This window comes from Etheostoma spectabile, chromosome 23, assembly GCF_008692095.1.
Source record: "Etheostoma spectabile isolate EspeVRDwgs_2016 chromosome 23, UIUC_Espe_1.0, whole genome shotgun sequence".
In the NCBI taxonomy this organism is placed as follows: domain Eukaryota; kingdom Metazoa; phylum Chordata; class Actinopteri; order Perciformes; family Percidae; genus Etheostoma; species Etheostoma spectabile.
In genome coordinates this window covers 3,065,586-3,075,427 of record NC_045755.1, presented here as the reverse complement: position 1 = coordinate 3,075,427, position 9,842 = coordinate 3,065,586, and the positions used below count along the sequence as shown (strand labels likewise).

At 39.9% G+C, this 9,842-nt stretch overlaps 1 protein-coding gene across 1 annotated transcript in view; it reads right to left on the bottom strand.

The window, feature by feature from the left end:
- The window catches only part of ptprz1b (protein tyrosine phosphatase receptor type Z1b), a 100,282-nt gene that overhangs the window by 49,491 nt on the left and 40,949 nt on the right, over positions 1–9,842 (bottom strand).

Sequence of the window (9,842 nt, the reverse complement as noted above, 5' to 3'; positions counted from 1 at the left end):
GTGTGTGTGTGTGTGTGTGTGTGTGTGTGTGTGTGTGTGAGAGACAAAGCACCAGGGGAATATTGAAGCCTGCATCGCCCCTGGGTAAGACTTTGTTTGGGAGAAGAGACCGAAACAGAGAGGGGAGGCAGCTTTGGCGATATAGAAAAAAGGCAATGGATAAAAAGTGCTCAACTTAAAACAGTAATGAATTCAACATTTTCGGTCTTTAACATGGTGTTCGCCTTTTGCTGCTGTCGCTGCTCAAATGATACGCGGAATCTAATATGATATTTCAGCTTCCACTCAGTTCTGTTTATATAGACATGTAATGCAGTTCCAATACATTTCATAAAGCAAGTAGTAGCAGTATAGGATCACTGTAATATTTCTATAAGAATGTGCAGTTTTGTTGCGCTATTTGACAGGATCCTTTGAAAAATGTATTGCATCCCATTGCAGGAAACTCTGGGTTATCACTGTGCAGAATTGCACACAAACACATACATAACAGATGGGGCCCTGGGGGGGTGGTGTCTTCCAGGCAGGAGGACCCCTTGGATACAAAGCACAGAGGAATGACGAGAACAACATGGAGGAGGAAGGGGGAATGTTTCCATGCACAAACATACAAAGTGTACCTGCAAGTTTAAAGATAATACTTCTAAATCCCTTTTAAAAGCTACCAATTTAGATTTAGACTGAGTTAAAAAAAAAAACAAATGAAAGAAACCAAGCTGGCACTGGTCGGACTTATAACTAAACTAAAAAAAAATCTTTTTTCTGCCTCACCTAGATAGATTATCAGCAACATTCTGACACAATGTTTAATATGATTTGAAAGCAAATGCAATCCAGCATACTAAAAAAAGTGATTTTTTTTAGCTGCTGTAATTTAAAAAATATATATTTTAACAATGGATGAAATGACATGAAAGGGGAAGAAGATTTTCAGTCTGCAGTTCCCTTCAGCTATACACCACATGTTAGTGTCTTTCAACTAATTCTTTTGGTTTTACAGCCCTCAAAGTTTGTTTTGGTTCACTCTCACCGCTTTCATTAATTTGTGCCACAGAAGGCAGTGGTTTTTAGCACAAAAAATGCTAAGATAAACCCATTTTACAGTACCGGCCGAGCGCTAAACGGCAAACAGACAAAGTCAGGAGGCAGCTGGTGGAGAATTAGCAGCTAAAAGAGATAGATATTGTGCCTCAGGATTCGGTGGAAACTAAAACGGAGCTTAAAAAAGAGAGTGAATGCTGAACTCACATTTGTCATGTGGCCAGATTGTTGCTCTGTGTTAGCATATTCATCAAAACAACTTTATAATGGCATGTCAGTGCTGTGTTCAGCTGCCCACGAGAGGCCAAAGAGTCACCACACAGTCATACACTCAACCGGTGGCAAAGAGCCAACTGCAACACTTTTACAGATTAGGTCCTCACTCTAAGTCAAAGTGTAAGAGGTATTAGATATCAAACTGTTTTTACATTGTGAAAATAAATCGTATGCACAAGAGAGTAACTGTGTGAGTGCAGGTTGGAAGTGCTACAGCTGAAAATGGAGAGACATTAGTCTTCCATGTCAGGCTCAGTCAGGTTTAAAGGTGGACAATTGGGTTCTTAGAACATGAAACATGAAATAAAGTAGATGAACAGCCTATATGCGTTTTTGAGCCCAACCGATATATCGGCGGGCCAATATTAGGCATTTCCAGAACTATCTGTATTGGCATTTATAATGGCCATTTATCATAATCATTTATAATGACAAATGATTCTGGTGAATGAATATTCAAAAAATAAAAATAAAAACGCCTCAACCATGTTATGAATGTTGGTGTTGCATAGTTTGTCCACCAGAGGACGCTTTACAGCGCTCCTGTTGGCAACATTGATTATTTTTTTGTTATTGTGTTTTTGTTCAAAAGACTTTAAGTTTCATATCTTAAGTTTGTATTTTTATAAATTTTATTTGTTCTTTGTTTCTCTGTTTGCTCCGTTAAGCATTTCTGTATTTTTTTTCCTAAATATATATAGGCCGATATATCGAAATATCAGATTTTTAATTAACCAAATATTTGTATTAATTGTCATCGTAGGTGCATGTCCACTGTGTGAGACATATTCTAAAAAAATAGTAATCCAGAATTCACAATGTATGATTTTTTAACTATTTATTTGTATGATACAGCTGAAAATAAGTATTTGAACACCATGTTAATATTTGGTACAGTAGCCTTTGTTTGCAATTACAGATGTCAAACGTTTCCTGTAGTTTTTCACCAGGTTTGCACACACTGCAGAAGGGATTTTGGCCCACTCCTCCACACAGATCTTCTCTAAATCAGTCAGGTTTCTGGGCTGTCGCAGAGAAACAAAGAGTTTGAGCTCCCTCCAAAGATTCTCTATTGGGATTAGGTCTGGAGACTGGCTAGGCCAGGCCAGAACCTTGATATGCTTCTTACAGAGACTTGGTTCTCCTGGCTGTGTGCTTCGGGTCATTGTCATGTTGGAAGACCCAGCCTCGACCCATCTTCAATGCTCTAACTGAGGGAAGGAGGTTGTTCCCCAAAATCTCGCAATACATGGCATCGGTCATCCTCTCCTTAATACAGTGCAGTTGCCCTGTCCCATGTGCAGAAAAACACCCCCAAAGCATTATGCTACCCCCCATGCTTCACAGTAGGGATGGTGTTCTTGGACTGGTACTCATCATTCTTCTTCCTCCAAACAAGGTTAGTGGAATTAAGAGAAGGCTGAATCCCATTCCTTCCCCTTACCCCTACCCCTTGGCCCTTCCCCTACCTTTTGCGCGTTCACGCGGCACCTAGTGCCGGTCCAATACGTATTACGAGCTAGGGGTAGGGCATGGATCAAGGGCTGTATACCCCTACGGATCTAGTGTGGACGCGACCTCACTAGAAAACACACAGGCAGTGTGTGGCTGCTGCATCAACCAGAGAGACACATGAATGTAAGTACTTTCAGGTTTAAATAATTGATTAAAAAGTTACGACAGTCTGGTTTTGTGGTCTATGCAGTCCTGTACATGTGTACCCATGTTCCTAACTGAAACTTTTTAAAAATCGCTAGCTTGCAATGCTAACGCTAATCGCTAACGCTAATCGCTAACGCTAACGTTGAACAGTCCCACATATTTCTGCCTTGAATGGACTGTATAGATCGCATAGATTGTATAGTAGATATATATTAACGGTCTATGATACATCGTAAGTGCTTAACATATACCGCCCTGTCTACACAGGAGGACACAGGAGGACACAGCAGCTGATCCAGGTTGGGGCTGCAAACGAGCAGACTTCCTAATTCATATGTTCATGTTGTACCCATTCATTGCATTGGTAGTTACTATTATTGTAATAATATTAATTAATTCTGTTCATTGTTCATGCACTTGTTATATTGTTGTGGTTTTGATAGGGACACTGATGATTATGTGAGGGGGGGTTACTGGCCAAAAGGCTCAGACTGGTCTGGAATACAGAGCAGCTGTAGCTACAACAGTGTAGTGTGTGTGTAGTTGTTTGTGGTCTTGTGTGTATTTTTTTAGTTTTACACATATGAGTGCCTTATGTGTGCGACATGTTAGTTATGGTTCTAATAGTTGACAATGGTTCTGTAACATATTTTATGTAACGTTTTTGCCTGTTAGTTCAATTTATCACCAATAAAGACAGATTTTGTCAACAAAATGTTTTTGTGAACATCAATGACATTCAAAACGGTGATAACTGAAACAGATATACACACACCATGTATACAGGGTGTATATGTATGTATGTACACATGATGCATGTGTATACACATTTGTATTGAAACAGACCTAAGTACTACACAGATAAGTACTCTGCACTACCAAAGTGAACCTAAAATAACTAAAAATATATAACACTGTTGTCCAACCCACACAATCAACAGACCTAGACGGCATCTTGGAGGTTTGTGATCAATACTGTATGGTGATGTCACCAAGTGGTGTCCCAATTCATAGGGGTATGTTTCACCCCTACCCCTACCCCTTGGTTTCAAGGGCCAAGGGGTAGGGGTAAGGGCCAGGGGTAGGGGTAAGGGGAAGAATGGGATTCAGCCCAAAAAGTTCTATTTTGGTCTCATCTGACCACATGACTTTCTCCCATGACTCCTCTGGATCATCCAAATGGTCATTGGCAAACTTAAGACGGGCCTTGATATGTGCTGGTTTAAGCAGGGGAACCTTCCGTGCCATGCATGATTTCAAACCATGACGTCTTAATGTATTACCAACAGTAACCTTGGAAACGGTGGTCCCAGCTCTTTTCAGGTCATTAACCAGCTCCTCCCATGTAGTTCTGGGATGATTTCTCACCTTTCTTAGGAACATTGAGACCCCACGAGGTGAGATCTTGCATGGAGGCCCAGTCCGAGGGAGATTGACAGTCATGTTTAGCTTCTTCCATTTTCTAATGATTGCTCCAACAGTGGACCTTCTTTCACCAAGCTGCTTGGCAATTTCCCCGTAGCCCTTTCCAGCCAAGTGGAGGTGTACAATTTTGTCTCTAGTGTCTTTGGACAGCTCTTTGGTCTGGGCCATGTTAGTAATAGATACTTACTGATTGTATTGGGTGGACAGGTGTCTTTATGCAGCTAACGACCTCAAACAGGTGCATCTAATTTAGGATAATAAATGGAGTGGAGGTGGACATTTTGAAGGCAGACTAACAGGTCTTTGAGGGTCAGAATTCTAGCTGATAGACAGGTGTTCAAATACTTATTTGCAGCTGTATCATACAAATAAATAGTTTAAAAATCATACATTGTGATTTGTGGATTTTTTTTTAGATTATGTCTCTCACAGTGGACATGCACCTACGATGACAATTTCAGACCCCTCCATGATTTTTTAAGTGGGAGAACTTGCAAAACAGCAGGGTGTTCAAATACTTATTTATTGCACACTGTATATAAATAATTTATTTTTTCCCCTTTTGACCATTTTAGTGTTTTTTTTCCTGCACTCTTGCCTAAACTAAGTTGTTGTCCATTATCCCGTCTTCTTTCAGTCACTCTGTTTTCTGATTTGTATGTCTGGACACAGTAGCTTTTAAATAAAAATAATCGATTATTAACTTATCAGAACCGAGCATCGAGTTGTTTTAGAGAGAATTGCAATGCATCTAAGAATCATTTTTTTCCCCCACCCCTACTAAGAAATGTGAACTTAAAAACCTAATTAAACACAATGAGGTATTGGGATTTTGATGTTGCCTAATTTTCAACTTTCCTTCACTCCTCCTTCATTTGAGTTATTTTTATTCAACCCTACTCTAAGTTACTCACTCTCGCTCTCCTGCACCCCTCCCACTCTCTTTCTTTTATTTCCCTTTATTTCCCTTTGTCACCCATCCCCTACTTCTGACCCAACTAGAAAGCTGTGCACAGTGCCTTACAATGAAGTGTGTTTCTTTCGCATGTTAATGCTTTTACTCACGACTCAGTGCACAGCACAAGGCAAGAAGCAGAGCTGGTCTGAAAAACAAGACTGTGTATGCACCAAATGAACTGCCACTGAGTCGCATTCAGTTGTGATGATGAACTTCAATACCCAGCAGAGAAGGAAATGACAAGGAAGGAGTAGGCAGGACAGAAAGAAAGATCAAAAGACAGAGAGCAAAAGGTAGTGAGGAAGACAAGAAGAAAAGGCAAAGGGTGTCTCCATTTCATTTCTATCGCAGACTTTTCATCATTCATGACCATTTCAGTGTAAAGCAGATAAAATAAAAACTATTACACTTTGTCAGATGCGTATATGTGCCTGGGAATTGATTGTAAAGATTTGACGGAGGGAAAGATAACAATCTGCAGGGTGAAAATACATGTGTATCTATTGATATTCACGCTGCTCTGACAAGTACGAGCAGACACAAGGCGGATACACAACGGCTGGAATTGCAGTGTGTGTGTGTGTGTGTGTGTGTGTGTGTGTGTGTGTGTGTGTGTGTGTGTGTGTGTGTGAGAGAGAGAGAGAGAATCAGGCTTGATTCATTGCATGAATATGAGTCAATTAAAACATGGCTCATGCCCAGGTTTCATATTAAAACGCTATTTGCAAGGATGTTCAGACCCACGATAAGCAATTCAGAAGTTGATGTGGCAATGTTACAATAATTTGATTCTGTTTGGGTTTTTGCATTTCATCATCGGTTTTATTAACTAATATATTTAATAATTTTACTCAATTTCCAAGAACATGGAGGTGTTCAGTTGTTACAAATAGCTGAGGAAGCGTGTTCTATGGTATTTATTTTTGGCCCGTAGTCGTCACTTGCACAAAAAAAAACAAATCTACAGTTTGATGACAATTCTTCTCCAGACTTGCTGGTATATTAAAGAAACTTGAAAAAAATAAATCTGAAATAATTTTCTTTTTTCATTTTGGCTCTAGAACACAGTGTCACGTATCTGTGTGTCTTTGCAAGCCTCCCTTTTAAGCCACTGAGAGGTACAGTACGGCTTTAAAGAACAGATCCACACAACCGTCCTCCCAGAAAAACTAAAATGTACCAACGATTATTTCCGAGAAATATTCACAGAGTAAAATCGTTTTTTTTTTGTTTTGTTTTTATGTTTTATTAGTGACATCATTTATCCAATTTGCAGTCATATGCCAGAGGACGTTTAAGCTGGTTGGTCAAACCAAGGCCTGAAATAATGGCTTGGACACTCTGAGAAATGGTGGATCTATCATGACAAGTCTACGTGGACCTCAGATCTGTTGCCTGCATTGTGAGTTACAAACAACATGTGTCCTCTGGAGGGCTCCTAAGAAGCTTTGTTGCCAGGGAGAGACATGCGTGATGGGATAGATAGATGTTTATTTGGTTTATGGTTTATTGTCTATTTTGTTACTACAGTACAGTCCCTAACAAAAGTCTTGTCGCTTGTGTACAAATTGACCTGAAGGGCCACTGAAATATATTTCTAATCAAGATTTATTTACAAGAAATGGCTCATTTTAATCCCAACAGCTTTTGTAATATGTTTCAGTGCAAAACGAGAACTGTCAAAAGTATTCTAATATTCACAGCTTGGTAAAGCCCATTGAGTCATTTTTGCAAAGACATAAGTGTTGTGCCTTGTCATATGAGCTTCACCTGTGACTAATAATGGATCAATTAGGTCTCAGGTGTGTATAAAAAACAACCCCAGTACACTAGACCTTCACATCAACTGCAACTAGACCTCTGCAAACATGCCTAAGATTCACCCTGAGACTAAGTTTAGATTATCAAGAGGCCAGATCCACTGCTGATGTGGCAGACACCCTCAATGTGTCTCAGCATCAGTACGAGGATTAAAAAAACATTTGAAGAACTGGGATGTTTTGACAAGCCTGGTCAGCAGACCCCGCAAGACAACTGCTCGAGAGGACCGTTGTTGGCTCGAAAATCCAAGGCCAGCCCATTTTCTACTGCAGCAGAGCTCCACCAGACCTGGTCCCCTGAAGTCTCTGTGTCCACCAGAATGGTTTGTCGGATTCTGTCTCGAAATGGCCTCCATGGTCGAATCAGTGCCCAGAAGCCAGCACTAAACAAAAGACAATTGAAAAACCGTGTGGCATTTGCCAAGGCCCACAGCCTGCTAAAAGGATGGACGCTGGAGAAGTGGAAGAAAGTGGATTTTTCAGATGAATCTTCTGTTGAATTACACCACAGTTGCCGCAAATATTGCAGGAGACCTACTGGAGCCCGCATGGATCCAAGATTCACCCAGAAAACAGTGAAGTTTGGTGGCGGAAAAATCATGGTCTGGGGTTACATCCAGTATGGGGGTGTGCGAGAGATCTGCAGGGTGGAAGGCAACATCAATAGTCTCAAATACCAAGAAATCTTAGCTACCTCTTATATTCCCAACCATAAAAGAGGCCAAATTCTCCAGCAGGATGGTGCTCCATCGCATACTTCCATCTCCACTTCAAAGTTCCTCAAGGCGAAGAAGATCAAGATGCCTAGATGGCTGCCCAGTCACCAGACATGAACATCATTGAGCATATGTGGGGTAGATGAAAGAGGAAGCATGGAAGACCAAACCAAAGAATATGATGAACTCTGGGAGACATGCAAGACTGCTTTCCTAGCTATTCCTGATGACTTCATCAATACATTGTATGAATCCTTGCCAAACCGCATGGATGCAGTCCTTCAAGCTCATGGAAGTCATACAAGATATTAAATGTTAATCTCCAGCACCGCTATTTAATTTGCTGACATATTTTGTATTGTAGTAATTTGTTCAATTTATGTATAGGCGACAAAACTTTTGTCTTGCCAAAATTTGACCTTTCTGTCTTGTTTAAATAATAATTTTTTTTTAGTGAAACTAATTTATTTCAGTGCATTGAACATCATTTGGGAGGGTTTTAGCTTTTCATATGAGCTATTTCTTACACCAATTGATTAATTAAAAGTCAGGTTAATAGCAGGTGTTTCTACAAAATATTTGAGCGACAAGACTTTTGTCAGGGACTGTATTTTGTTGAATGGTCTGGAATATTGTAATTACTGTAGTTACGTTAAGATGTGTTGTCACTGCCCGATATGAGTGCAGATGTGAGCTGCGCATGTGACAAGTAGCCTACAAGATGCTAACGAAAGATTTCTGTAATGTCAATACAGTAAAAATGGACATACTTAATGAAGTTCGTTCACTGCTGGCTACAAATTAGCAATCAAACACAAAGGCTGTTAGTTAAATGGCGTTTTGAATGTTAGTGGAATGGCTTTTTGAGCTAACGTTAGCAATCAAACAATAGATAGCTAAAACGATTTTTCAATGATTTCCATCTTCTGTTGTTGTTTGTAATGAGATAAGTTTATTATTTTACGGATTTCACAAATTTCAGTATGACACTTTATGCCTTAAACCATTTAAATAATGCCTTAAACCATTTAAATCATGCGCGGCTCACATCTGCACTCGACTAACATCGGGTAGTGACATTGTCATCTTTTCTTGATTTTTGTATGGGTAGGTGGTGATGACGGAAGTGGGAGGGGGGGATTTGTTCATGTTACATGTTGATGTTTCTTGTATGTATGGATTATGTTAAGTGAATGAATAAAAATTAAAAATTGTTAATCACAAACACAAAACAAAGGCATGTGTTAATTATCCCCAGCAGTCCATTTGGGGTGCAGGTTAAAAAGTTTAATAGCTCTGCATTTAGCCTACTGATGACCTGTTGAGCGTGATCGCTCCTCCTGCTTCCCCCAGACCATTAAGAAGCTAATCTCTCCCTCTGGGACCATTACTGTCCGTCTATTGAGCTTAGCCCAGCGGGGGCTTTGTGCTGAGTTAGCTGATACTATCTAACCATATGGTCCGAGGCCGATGCAGGTCGTCTCACAGGAGATGTTAACAGATAGAATTTGTGTGATTATTCAGACTGACATTTACCAGTCTGATGGAACTGTCCCTTCTACTCTCTGTTTCGGGACATGTCTGTGTGATTTCGAAAGGTTAGCAGAGAGCAACTCAACGTTTGGGGCTTACGATAGAGCTTAGAGAAACAGTTCCTGTGTGTTTGTAAGTGTACAGACCTTATTACTCTTATTTTGTTCATTAATTGTAAAGGAGCAATAAAACCTTAGCAGGATATGCTTATGTTTAATTGCTCCTTTATTATTAATGTACAACATTTTCTGAAAAAGAATATTTTGTAACATTGCAATTCAAAAAAACGTATTCGCAAAACAAATCTCACGTCTTAGATCTGATTGGCTGATTTACACGGTTGGCCACCAAATCCCTGTAAGATGCACTATGTGACTGACAACAGATGATTTAAATAGTAAGCTACTAACA